General features: G+C 38.6%; 1 long non-coding RNA gene, 1 other non-coding gene and 4 pseudogenes across 2 annotated transcripts; 4 read left to right on the top strand and 2 right to left on the bottom strand.

Moving 5' to 3' along the window:
* Positions 1–300: 300 nt before the first annotated feature.
* Positions 301–4,367, bottom strand: LOC125594803 (annotated as a pseudogene).
* Positions 4,368–4,629: 262 nt separating this feature from the next.
* On the top strand, positions 4,630–4,703 carry TRNAA-AGC. The gene has a single exon. It is a non-coding gene; the product is annotated as a tRNA-Ala (tRNA).
* Positions 4,704–4,819: 116 nt separating this feature from the next.
* On the top strand, positions 4,820–7,374 carry LOC125594804 (annotated as a pseudogene).
* A 1-nt stretch (position 7,375) lies between these two features.
* Positions 7,376–9,279, top strand: LOC125594805 (annotated as a pseudogene).
* A 1,694-nt stretch (positions 9,280–10,973) lies between these two features.
* LOC125594802 lies at positions 10,974–12,513 on the top strand (annotated as a pseudogene).
* A 45-nt stretch (positions 12,514–12,558) lies between these two features.
* LOC125594801 lies at positions 12,559–12,986 on the bottom strand. Its single transcript, XR_007329983.1, has 3 exons — positions 12,944–12,986; positions 12,762–12,853; positions 12,559–12,684 (listed from the first exon to the last, which is right to left on the bottom strand). It is a non-coding gene; the product is annotated as an uncharacterized LOC125594801 (long non-coding RNA).
* Between the last annotated feature and the right edge of the window lie 493 nt (positions 12,987–13,479).

Genomic DNA, 13,479 nt, shown 5'->3' with positions numbered 1-13,479 from the left:
TGATACAGATCCAGGAATCGAGACCAAGTGATCCAGAAAACTGGAAAAGAAAGTCGAACTCTTTCTAGAACCGGATTCCTGAGAAAACACAGGTTGACCCCATGGTTTTTGCAAGTCTTTGAGCCAAACGGAGCTTAATGAACCATCAATTGTCATTGTAGAGCTTTCAGCAGAAAAGTCACTAGTAGGTGTGCACCTAGTCTTATCTCCTGTCATAGATTAATTAAGGACTGGTTAGACCTCAAAAGATGATATGGATATTTCACTCTTAGCATAATAATTAGTTGGCATATTCAGTACCTTGCAGACACTAATGGACAAGTTTTATGACGCACAGAAGCTTTGGGACCAAACGAAAGCAGAGGCCTCTGCACATGCTGTACAACAACAAAATAACTTTTCTGATTTAGCGTATACCAAAGATTAGAAAAACTAAGATATGGATTTTTTTCTTGCAAGTTGCCAATTATCAGAGAAGCAGAGCAAAAAAAAACAAATAGATAATTTGAATGTTAAAGTTCGTGGACTAACCATCAACTCAAACTTAGCCATCGCAAGATGATTAGAAGCCACTAAGCGTCTTAACTTTAGAGTATCAGCTCTCCTCAAAGACTCTTTCAGGAGAATGTACCCTTTGTTGTACAGATAATAAAGACGCAGTGCTAGTGACGGGTGAGTACGAGGATCCAAGAACACTAGTGGTACTTGCAATGCCCATTTCTGATAACAAGTTGCTCATTGCTGCTAGTGTATAGGCTAGACAAGTATCATTGCTATGCTGCAGTATCAATAAACGTCTTAAATACCACAAATGAACTAAAGCTTGAACAACATTTTTTTCAAACAATATAAGCTGTTAATGCTGTTCATGTGAATTCATATTCGAACCCAATTAATAGCAATGTGATCCATCCAGCATGTACCTAATAGAACAAATTTTATATCTGCTAAGACTAGACTGCCCCTTTGGACCACCTAGAAATCAGTACGTATATATGGGAGTATATTAAGAGTCAGTGCAATAATTTGGAAATCTAAACATAACTGGTGTGAAGAGTCCTAAATCGCTTACAGAACTTAGTGATATACGAATAGATTAAAATAGCTCAATATTCAGCTTATAGAAACTTTAATAAAATACACGTCCTGCAGGAATTTATCAAACGCCCCACTTTCTACAATAAACTATAAACAGAGCTAACAATAGATGAATAAAACGACATATACCTGTTGGGATACACGCACAGCTTCAGTCAAAACCTGCGATTAAGGAGAAACCATATTATGAGAAACGAAACAACGATAAGGCCCAATGTCATGTCTAGTGATATCATTTATAAATATATGAAGTTAAGATTCGAAAAAAAAAAAAAATTAAGATAGCAAGTCTAACAGTTACTAATTCACAGTGACGTGTGAAGGTTAGTGTTGCTTCTTTATTTACGCAAACCGAGCTCACAAGTGTTTAGACGAATATACTAAGGCTAAGACACCATAAGAAAGAGAAACGTCAAGTAAAAACTTGCAAAAGCCTGCCTCACCTCAAACACATCACTGATTACATGGGTTCATTTTGAAATTTCTCAAGTAAAATATGTATATACACAGAAGATGATCTAAGTAGCTCATTAAGATTTCAAGTAATCTATCAAAGTAAGGGGTGTGAGGTTATCACATTCAAGATACATAACAAATGAGCATCACTTACTATTAGCCTCACCAACAGCCCAGTAAACTATGAACTACCTAATGTACGACTTGGTCTACTAGGCAGGATTTATGTGTTAGAACAAGTCTTTAGCAACGGAAGCTATTGGGAGAAATTAATGCTCACCTCTAAAGCCAGATTAGGATGCCCAAAGCGGAAATGCATCATTCCCAAACATAACAAAGCAATCTCGTACCTTCCATACATGCTGCAACCAGTTGAAGGAAGAAAACAGGTCAAATCCCTCAGTCCCTGCACTTTTAGACAATGGAACATGGATCAGCTCATATCTGGAAAACAGTTCCTAGTGCCACATATATAACAGGCAAACACAACTGGATATTTACAGGAGTCACACGCAAGCGATAAAAGCCTCCATCATATTATTATTATTATTATTATCATATACTGATATGAAGTAGCGGAAAAAAGCTAAGAGTACAGATTACCTGTAATCAAAGTAACGGAGAAGATTTTCCAAAGCAGCAAAATAGTCATCGCTGTGAAGTTTATTCAAGTAACGCAAAAAGTGAACCTGCATCATTGCAATGCCGTCAATAACATGCCAGAATATCAAAGGAATCAAATAATGAATAGCTTCTGAATCCACTGCAAAGGAAAATGCTAAGAAAGCAAGACATTACACGATGCAACTCAGGGGCTAAATTTTGAAGCTTCTGAAGGAAACTTTCAATCGAACTTGAAGACAATGAACTTCCATGGCTGACATCATATTATCAGGAGATGAAAGTCAAAACTATTAGCAATACTTTTGACAGAAATATATCAAATACTAATGAAATAGAGACTTTACGTTTCAATTGCATCAGCCTGCTCCATTAAAAAGCCTTGTATCTGATAATTTGTCCGAAGGAATAATGACTCATCAACCAGAGTATCATTAACTGTACTTGAGGAGGCACAAGCAAGTTGAGTAGCCTCTGCTTTCTTCGTGTTGGTGCTTGATTTCTCCTTCCTAGTAACTAGCAAACATGCATGTTTCATTTGTTCTGCGCGTTACATACGAATGAAATCCCCCAAATTTATTTTTCAGAGTATATTGTTTCTACTTTAAGGAAGGGATATATCTTCAGAAGCCCAATTTAAACAAAAAAAAATGAAAATCTATAAGGTATCATACAAACACTCCACAAATCATCCAAGAACAATATGACACAGGTTAAACTTTGATCCTATCATTGATGGTTATCCATCAGCAAAACATTTTAACAAAAGGATACGCGGAAAACGACATTTAAATTACAGCCAAACTATATTTCCTCAATATTTTCAAGCACCTGAGACTCTGAGAAACTTTAAGTTTAATTTGAGCACAAATGAGTGAATCAAAAGGGATATACCTTCTGTCACTTTGAAAAGTGCTTCCGGCGTATGAAGGTGAAAAGGGACCCTTCCACTAGCATTTTTCTGTAGCTCTATTTCTTCGGTTGCTTTATCCATTATATATTTCTCCATATCCATCTGATCATGTTGTATTAACGACCCCAGGTTATCATTAGATGCATCATACTGAGCAGAGCTTGAATGGGCTTCTCTGCAGTAGACTTCAATGCTTGTAAACAGATGACAAACTCCCTGCAAAGGATTCACATATAAATAGAATAGACGTTTGTTTCAGACATTTACTTTGTGTTTCAGTAGCATAAAGACAGTAGACCAAAATGACTAGGAAAAGGGAGAGAGATCAGGAGTTTTGGTTGATATTAATTCAGACATTACAGCTGGAGTTGTACACATTTCAACCATCTGTCAGAGTTCAGCCGTTAGATCTCATATTATAAAGCACAATTTACAATAAAGTAGAATTGACATTTATTGAATCCGAGTTATAGACCCAAAACCATCAAACTAAATACCAAACACTTCTTTTAGGATCATAAGTCGAATAGAAGAAGTATTACTTAGTCTCAACAATCAAACAAGAACCAATAAAAACGTAAAAAGCAACAATACCTCGAACGACAAAAGGTTAAACGCCAAAATGCAACGACGAACGAACATTCCCAAGTTACTATTCGGATCCAAAATAATCTGATCATCTTGCGCAGCTACTGAATCAAGGCTCCCGAGTATTCCTACATACAAAGAGATTTGATAACTAACAAGACTCACACATGATGAAAACAGATTCTTAGAGGAAACGAGCAGAGCTAACCTCGCATGTCATTAAAGAAGTTCAATAGGTCATCAGGTGAAGTCAGAGAGGAAAATCTATTAGTTAAATGGTCAGTGAGCCACGCATCCATGTCTTCCCCAACCTCCCTCAACTGGTTGATGAGATTTTCCAGCTTCGGCTCAAATATATCATCACAAGACTGCAATCAATAAGTCTCGTCAGTTCAATTATGAGCCTTGAAATCGTTAACACAAGATAATATGAAATAAAGTCGATCGAGCAAGCATAAGCTCCGAGTATGAGAGAATGTATGAGATAATGCTAATTTCGAAGAGAAAACGAAAGAGTGGAACCTTGGTGAGAGAGAGCAAGTAGAGGCCGAGGCGGTTGTGCTGAGAAATGGAAGAGAAAGGGAAGGGAGAGACATCTGAGCAGAGGGCGCGTATAACTGCAGGAGAATGCAAACGGAGATCTGTGCGGAGTCACCGCAAAAGCGCCGGCTGTTCTCGTTAATCCGGCCATCTCTGTCGCCGCCGCTAAAGTACAATCGCTCTCTCGCCGGTTATTCTCCTCGAGAAGCAGACGGGATTAGGTCACTGGGGGGGGGATTTACTTATTTTGAAGTTTTGACTCGAGTCTGTCACCGGGAAAGGTTTGAAATGAATTAACAAAAATCTTGGAAGAACCGGTTATTTCATGCCGTCCGGTTTAGAGTATCGGTTACCTAGAGGCCGGGTGTGAAACCGCTATAAAAGTATAAGTTTACAACAGTACCAACAACAACGGGGATGTAGCTCAGATGGGTAGAGCGCTCGCTTAGCATGCGAGAGGTACGGGGATCGATACCCCGCATCTCCATTTTTTAAATTTATGAAATTATCCGATTTTTTTTATGTTTTTTTTCCTTGTTTCTCACGTGAATCACGTTTAATGTTCATTTTCAAACCTAACTTGATCGTTGACTTGGAACATTTCACAAGTGTTAACTTTAAAGAAGGAACTGTTAGTTTAATCTCGGCAATCAATATCTTTGCATAAACGAGAAAACAACAATGGAGTCATCGGCCACTGTTGCATTTGATCGTTCAGTTCAGCTAAAAGCTTTCGACGAGACCAAGATCGGCGTGAAAGGCCTTGTCGACGCCGGAATCTCAGAGATTCCCGCCATATTCCGTGCACCTCCGGCTACTATAACAACCCAAAACCACCTTCTTCGTCGCAGTTCACCATCCCAACAATCGATCTCCAAGGAGGCGCGGACTCGATCTCGCGGCGGGATTTGTTGGTGGAGAAGATCGGAGACGCGGCTGAGAGATGGGGCTTCTTCCAGGTGATCAATCACGGTATCTCGCTAGATGTGCAGGAGAGGATGAAAAAAGGGGTTCGTGAGTTTCACGAGCAAGACCCGGAAGTGAGGAAAGGGTTCTACTCTAGAGATCCGAGTAGTAAGTTGGTTTACAGTAGCAACTTCGATCTGTATAGCTCACCGGCTGCTAACTGGAGGGATACACTCGGTTGTTATACGGCCCCAGATCCTCCTACACCAGAAGACTTGCCAGCCGTTTGTGGGTATGGTTTTAAATATGTAACAAAACTTTGTTATAATCAATTACTAGATGATCACCCGCACGACGACCGTGCGGGTTTTCTTTAATAGTAAAATATTTTAGAATATGCAATACAATATATCAATAAATTAATAAAATTTGGTGTTATATTATCTAATTTATAATAATATTTGTGTGACGTATAATATTATTATTATATATATATTTTTTTTTGTAACAAAATTTATTTTGAAAACATTATTATGTAACAATACTGATTTACATAATTTTGTTTTTATTCTAAATTTGAAACATACGTGGAAACTAAATTAAGTTGAACCTACATAATAGAGAATTTGGTATATAGTTATTAATTAAGCCAATTTAGTATAGATGTTTAAATAATAACCGAATTGTTTTTTTAACTTAAGAGAATACACAGACGTTAATAATAGTAGAGTAAAATTTTATATATACGATATGAATAAAGATCAAATGTTTCGTCTATGAAAGAATGTGTAAATTAGTTGTATTACATAGTAAAAATATTTAAAGGTGAGACTTTTAATTGGTCTAAATTAAAAAATCACATATGAAATAAATTATTTTTTTTGCTAAATAGATAAAAAATTTTGTTTTTTAATTAGAAATAGAAATGAATATTTATTTTTAAAAACCCTTTAAAATACTTCTTAAATTTAATTTTGAAAATTAAATCAATTTAAAATTGTTATTATCATTAAATATTATTAAAAGTATTTTATATACTTTTTAATTTTTTACAAAAAACTAAACTAAAATTAGTCTCTAATTCTACTTTTTGATAATTAAAATTTTAGTTAACTAATTTTGAAAATATATTTTAAAAAGATTCTAAAAGATATTTGAAAGATTTTGTTAGACATTTCTTTAAGATATTTATTAGTATTTCAAATAAAAATAAAGATATTAAAATATATTAAAATAAGTTACGTAAAATTTAATAATTTTTTCAAGGATAATCCAAATAAAAAATCACACACGAAATAAGTCATGACTTCTATTTTAATAGAATAGATAATAATAAAAGAGTAACAATCAAATAGTGGATGATTTATTAACAAGAACATGTTTTATAGTCTGGTGTAATCTAGTCTAGCTAAGCATAAATCATTTGGTTTGTCATGATCGATTTTTATTGGATATCTAAATTGATTAACAGATCGATAACTTGATTTGAAACCAAAAAATTTAATTAAGAGATATTAGGAAGGAGATTAAAACCATAGTAAGCATATGTCTGAATATGTCTGCACCAAACGTGTGTCTTATGTTTATTTTCTTTGGTGGGAGATTTTGTTAGGGAGGTGATGATTGAATACTCAAAGGAAGTAATGAAAGTAGGTAAAATGCTTTTTGAGCTTCTCTCAGAAGCTCTAGGATTAAACACTAATCACCTCAAGGACATGGATTGCACCAACTCATTGCTGCTACTAGGCAATTATTACCCACCATGTCCTCAACCAGACCTTACTTTAGGCTTAACCAAACACTCAGACAACTCTTTTCTCACGGTTCTTCTTCAAGACCAAGTTGGAGGGCTACAAGTTCTCCATGATCAATACTGGGTTGATGTTCCTCCTGTCCCTGGAGCTCTTGTTGTCAACGTTGGAGACCTTCTCCAGGTTAACTAACTAACCTACACTTCTGAGCTTAATCAATGTTTTTAATCTTATTTAGCATTTTGTGCAGCTTATTACAAACGGCAAGTTCATAAGCGTGGAGCATCGGGTTTTGGCTAATAAAGCTGGACCGCGTATCTCAGTGGGGTGCTTCTTCAGTTCGTATTTGATGGCGAATCCTAGAGTTTATGGACCTATCAAAGAGCTTTTGTCTGAAGAAAACCACCCATATATAGAGACACCACCATTACAGAGTATTCAAAGTTCTACAGATCCAAAGGTTTCGATGGTACCTCTGGATTACTATACCTCAAGATCTAAAGAATCCACGTTGAAGCACATGCACGTTTATGTTAATAATGATGCTTACACTGTAATAACTTCTTGTTTAATAAGGCTGTGTTAGAGAGAGTGGGCCATAAACTGTCACAACCGGTTCATTTTCTATCAAACGCATTACAATATATTATCTATGGTCAGTGACTTTTATGTAGCAAGTGGTCACATGTCTATCAATGATATCTATAACCAGTGGTTCTGCTGTAAATCCAAGAAAAAAAAAACAATTTTTTCTTTTGTGTCAGATTGTTCTATTTTTTCAACACAAAGAACTATATGGAGACGACCAAGATTGGTTCATTCGATCGTATCAGTGAGCTTAAAGCTTTCGCGAGACGAAGACAGGTGTTAAAGGACTCGTCGACGCAGGAATAACACAGCTTCCACGCATCTTCCACGACTCACCTTCCAACTTATCAAACCCCAAGCCGCCTTCCTCTGACTTGCTACATCTCACGACGATTCCGACGATAGATCTCGAAGGACGAGTCTTCGAGGACGAGACTAAGCGCAAGAATACAGTTGATGGGATTAGAGACGCAGCAGAGAAGTGGGGTTTCTTCCAGGTGATCAACCATGGCGTTTCACTCGATCTTTTGGAAAGGATGAAAGATGGAGTTCGAAGGTTTAACGAGCAAGCCCCTGAAGTGGAAGAAACAGTTCTACAGCCGAGATTTTAGGAGAGAGTTTGTGTATACAAGTAACTTCGATCTCTACACTTCATCAGCTGCTAGTTGGAGAGACACTTTCTCTTGTTACATGGCTCCAAATCCTCCCAAACCACAAGATCTTCCAGCTATTTGTAGGTACAATATGGCTTCATTTGCATTTTAACCTAACGATGAACCAGAGGTCATTAGCTCAACTGGGAAGGATCCTAACCATTGTGTCAGAGGTCCCCAGTTCTAGTCACCGATGGGACGAAACTAATATTACATGTTGTGGTTTCGTGCTTGGGGGATTACGGACTTAGTCCTTCAAAAAAAAAAAAACTAACGATGATTTGAAATTTGTGTAACCTCTCTATGTATTCATATGGTGGAAAGTGTTTCAGGGATGTAATGTTTGAATACTCAAAGCAAGCGATGAGTTTGGGAGAGTTTCTGTTTGAGCTTATATCAGAAGCTCTAGGGTTGAACCGTAATCACCTCAAGGAGATTGATTGCTCCAAGGGCTTGCGCATGCTTTGCCACTACTACCCACCATGTCCAGAGCCTGACCTAACTTTAGGCACCACTAAACACAGCGACATCGCTTTCCTTACTGTCCTCCTTCCGGATCAGATCGAAGGGCTTCAAGTTCTCCGTGAAGTGTACTGGTTCGATGTTCCTCATGTTCCCGGTGCACTCATCATCAACGTCGGAGACCTTCTGCAGGCAAGTTTCTGTTCACAATCAATGCCTTCTGCTCAGATTTGTCTCAGCTCGTAACAAAGTTGTTTTGGTTGGTCTGATGCAGCTTGTAACAAACGACAAGTTCATCAGTTCAGAACATAGAGTCTTGGCAAACAGAGCTACAAAAGCTAGAGTCTCGGTCGCCTGTTTCTTCACAACCGGCATTAGACCGAATCCTAGAATATACGGACCAATTAGAGAGCTGTGTGTCTGAAAATAACCCTCCAAAGTACAGAGAGATCACCGTTAAGGAGTTGGCTGCTCACCGCGATGCCAAAGGACTCGACGGATCTAATTTGCTCCATTTTAAAATATGAGGAGAACATTGTGAGCTTACTGTTTTTTTCTCACATATATTCAACATGGATATATGTAAATCATGTCTACGTTTGTAGATTATAATTACTTTGAGAAAATTATCAAAAGAGTGTTGAGGAAGGTTTATAAACAGTGATGTACGTTTTACTCTACAAGAATCTTAAGAGCACGATTATTGGGAGGTTCTTAGGGTAGAGTTCTTAACGGAATATAAGAACTCGTCTCTTAACTTTTAACTAAAAAAGCTACGAACCGTGTCTTAAAACTCTTATTTAGAGCCGGTTCTTAACTTTTTTAGTTAAAAGTTAAGAGACAGATTCTTATATTCCGTTAAGAACTCCACCTTAAGAACCCTCCAATAATCCAGTTCTTATGAAGTTCAATAAAAGCCGGAAATAAGAGTATCTTCATTGCTCATGAATCATGATATCCGTACGTAAGTATCACTGTTCCGTACGAGGGCCAAGTTTCAGAAGGAAACTACCGAGCTTGGTTTTCACTCAATGCTGAATCTTCGATATGTCCTAGTCTTCTTCATTCTCCATCACTTCAAGTTTATGTAACATCCCGAATTGTGATATATGAAAAAAACTTAAGAGAATTGATTTGACTACCTATGTTATTAAAGTTGACTTACCTTTTCCGTCAAACATCCGTTTAGAACTCCAGAGTTAAGCGTGTTTGGGCTGTAGTAGTGAAAGGATAAGTGATCTATCGAGAAGTGATTCGCGATAGTGTATGAGTAAGGTCAAAGCACGGGAATGGTCATGTGGTGATTGCAGAGTCAATAAACAATGATTTCGAGCCTTCGGAAAAATGGGCGTGGATGGCCCATTAGCCGTGAACTGTCGGGGCATTATAGTTTACTGCATCGCACACATTTATAAGACGTGTGTCTCTTCTCCTAGGCTAGTTGAGATTTAAGGTTAGTACCTTCGAGGGAATAAACTAAGCATATGTCGGAATCTCTGTCTCTATTACTCAAGTCCTTTACATATTTTCAATGTGTGATTTTCTCTCCAACATCACCTCAAGGACATGGACTGCACCAATTCATTGCTGCTGCTAGGCCATTATTACCCTCCGTGTCCTAAACCAGACCTGACTCTAGGCTTAACCAAATACTCAGACAACTCTTTTCTCACGGTTCTTCTTCAAGACCAAGTCGGAGGGCTACAAGTTCTCCATGACCAATACTGGATTGATGTTCCTCATGTCCCTGGAGCTCTTGTCGTCAACGTTGGAGACCTTATCCAGGTTAACTAACTAACTAACCTACACTTCTGACTTCTGAGCTTTTTTCTATTTTTTTGAAACACAAACTTCATTCATTCATTAAATACTTCAAGCAGTGTTAGGTGAGATCATTATGGCAAGCTCAGCAACCAGAGCCTGCTTAGCCAATGTATTTGCATCACAGTTTTTCTCACGAGAGATCCAAATAAATGAAATAAAATCAAATTAGTTCATAAGCGTGGAGCATCGTGTTTTGGCGAATGGAGCTGGACCGCGTATCCCAGTGGCGTGCTTCTTCAGTTCGTATTTGATGGCGAATCCACGAGTTTATTGACCAATCAAATAGATTTTGTCTGAACAAAAACCTCCATATATAGAGACACCACCATTACAGAGTATTCAAGTTCTACAGATCCAAAGGATTCGATGGTACCTCTGGATTATTATATCTCAAGATCTAAAGAATTTTTATGTTTAATAAGGATGCGTATAGGACTTTGGTTTCCCTGTAATAAAGTCTTGTTTAATTTAATTAAAAGCCAGCGGGCCAGAAACTGTCACAAACCGTCTATTTTCTATCAAACTTATTACAATCTATGGTCAGTGATTTTTTTTGTAACAAGTGGTCACATGTCTATCGATGATGATAATCTATAACCAGTGGTTTGCTGTAAATCCAAGAAAATAAAATAAGTTTTTTTTTTCTGTATCATATTGTTCAGTTTTTTTTTCAGCGAACACTATGGAGACGACGAAGATTGCTGCATTGGATCGTATCAGTGAGCTTAAAGCTTTCGACGAGACAAAGACAGGTGTGAAAGGACTCGTCGACGCCGGAATAATAACACAGCTTCCACGCATCTTCCACGACTCACCTTCCAACTTAGCAAACCCCAAGTCGCCTTCCTCTGACTTGCTACATCTCGCGACGATCCCAACGATAGATCTCGAAGGAAGAGTCTTCGAGGACGAGACTAAGCGCAAGAATATGGATGGGGTTAAAGACGCAGCAGAGAAATGGGGTTTCTTCCAGGTGGTCAACCATGGCGTTTCACTCGATCTTCTCGAGAGGATGAAAGATGGAGTTCGAAGGTTTAACGAGCAAGCCCCTGAAGTGAAGAAACAATACTACAGCCGAGATTTCAGGAGAGAGTTTGTGTATACAAGTAACTTCGATCTCTACAGTTCATCAGCTGCAAGTTGGAGAGACACTTTCTCTTGTTACTTGGCTCCAAATCCTCCCAAACCACAGGACCTGCCAGAGATTTGTAGGTACATAGCTTCACTTTCTTTTAACCTGATGTTTTGGTTGTGTCATCTCTCTCTCTCTCTCTCTCTCTCTCTCTCTATTCATATGGTGAAAAAGTTTTAGGGATGTTATGTTGGAATACTCAAAGCAAGCGATGAGTCTAGGGGAGTTTCTATTTGAGCTTCTATCAGAAGCTCTAGGGTTGAACCCTAATCACCTCAGGAGATTGATTGCTCCAAGGGCTTGCGCATGCTCTGCCATTACTACCCACCATGTCAGAGCCTGACCTAACTTTAGGCGCAAGTAAACACAGTGACAGTTTTTTCTTACCGTCCTTCTTCCGGATCAGATCGAAGGGCTTCAAGTTCTGCGTGAAGGGTACTGGTTTGATGTTCCTCCTGTTCCTGGTGCACTCATCATCAACGTTGGAGACCTTCTCCAGGCAAGTTCTTGTTCACGATCAATGCCTTTTGCTCAGAATCTTCCTGTTGGTTCAAATTTTATTTGTGGGGCGGTTTGATGTATGCAGCTTATAACAAACGACAAGTTCATCAGTTCGGAGCATAGAGTCTTGGCCAACAGAGCTACAAAAGCCAGAGTCTCAGTCGCCTGTTTCTTCACAACCGGCATTAGACCGAATCCTAGAATTTACGGACCAATCAGAGAGCTTGTGTCTAAAGATAACCCTCCAAAGTACAGAGAGATCACAGTTATGGAGTTCGCTGCTCACCGCGCAGTGCCAAAGGACTTGACGGAACCTCTGATTTGCTCCATTTAAAATATGGACATGTCAGTTACCACATTATTATATCTCTGTTTGCAGCAGATTATAATTACTTGAAAAAAAATATCAAAAGAGTGCCTGAGATCATAAACATCGCTTGTTATACTTTTACTCTAAAAAAATCCCATACAGTTCAATAAAACCCGGAAAATAAGAGTATCTTCATTGCTCATGAATCATGATATCCTATGTAAGTATCACTGTTCTGTACGAGGGCCAAGTTTCAGAAGGAAACTGACGAGCTTGGTTTCACTCAATGCTGAGCCTGCGATATGTCCGAGTCTTCTTCATCCTCCATCACTTCAAGTTTCCTGGCATCACACACATTTTATAAGTTGCTTCTCTGAGCCATTTTTTTCTAAATATAGTTGAAATTTACGGTTAGTACCTTCGAGGGAATAAACTCTGACCACCTTCTTCCGAGAGCACCTTCTCCAATCTCACCTCGAATGGTGTTGCATGCCAACTCACTTTCTGATCCTGCGTAAGATAAGAATGTAATAACTCATTATGTATATAGTCCTGAACAGTATAGGAATCAAAAGAGCCTAGAAAGCAGATGAATAATACCTCCTTGTATTTGGTTGTCGTATTTGGGATCCCATTCCCATCCACCATTTGGGTGATACCTCAGTTTCCTCATCCTCATTCCAGTGAGCAGCAACCAATCCAATGATAGGCCTGTCACCTGGCGTTATGGCACTGACTCCAGGTGTCCTTTCGTTACAGTCTTTGTTGATCGGGTTTAGCCAAGGAGAAAAGCTTGCCTCAAACTGGACAGTTTCTCATACGAGTTTTCTTCCACCTTCTCCCCATAAGTTGCTGAAGTGGGAGTTTCACCATCTATCTGCTCTTTGTAAGCCTGCCATTTAGCTTGTCTAGGCTCCCATGTGATCATCATGTGCCTATATGGATTTCCGTCCTGGAAACTGAATGCACAAACTGGATCATGGCCTTCTTCCTCCCTTATCCTCCTGCCCATATATGGCGGGAGGATGTCCTCCGGGATCAACGACAGTTTTCTAGGAGTCCGTCCCTCTGCTCCTTCTCTAATGCCACCCAAGGGATTGTCCGGTTTCTTGGTGAATTATAAGTGGTGCATGAGT

The sequence above is a fragment of the Brassica napus genome (genome assembly GCF_020379485.1).
Source record: "Brassica napus cultivar Da-Ae chromosome C5 unlocalized genomic scaffold, Da-Ae chrC05_Random_16, whole genome shotgun sequence".
NCBI lineage: Eukaryota > Viridiplantae > Streptophyta > Magnoliopsida > Brassicales > Brassicaceae > Brassica > Brassica napus.
The sequence above is the reverse complement of the archived record's forward strand: the minus strand, read 5'-3'. Positions and strand labels throughout refer to the sequence as shown.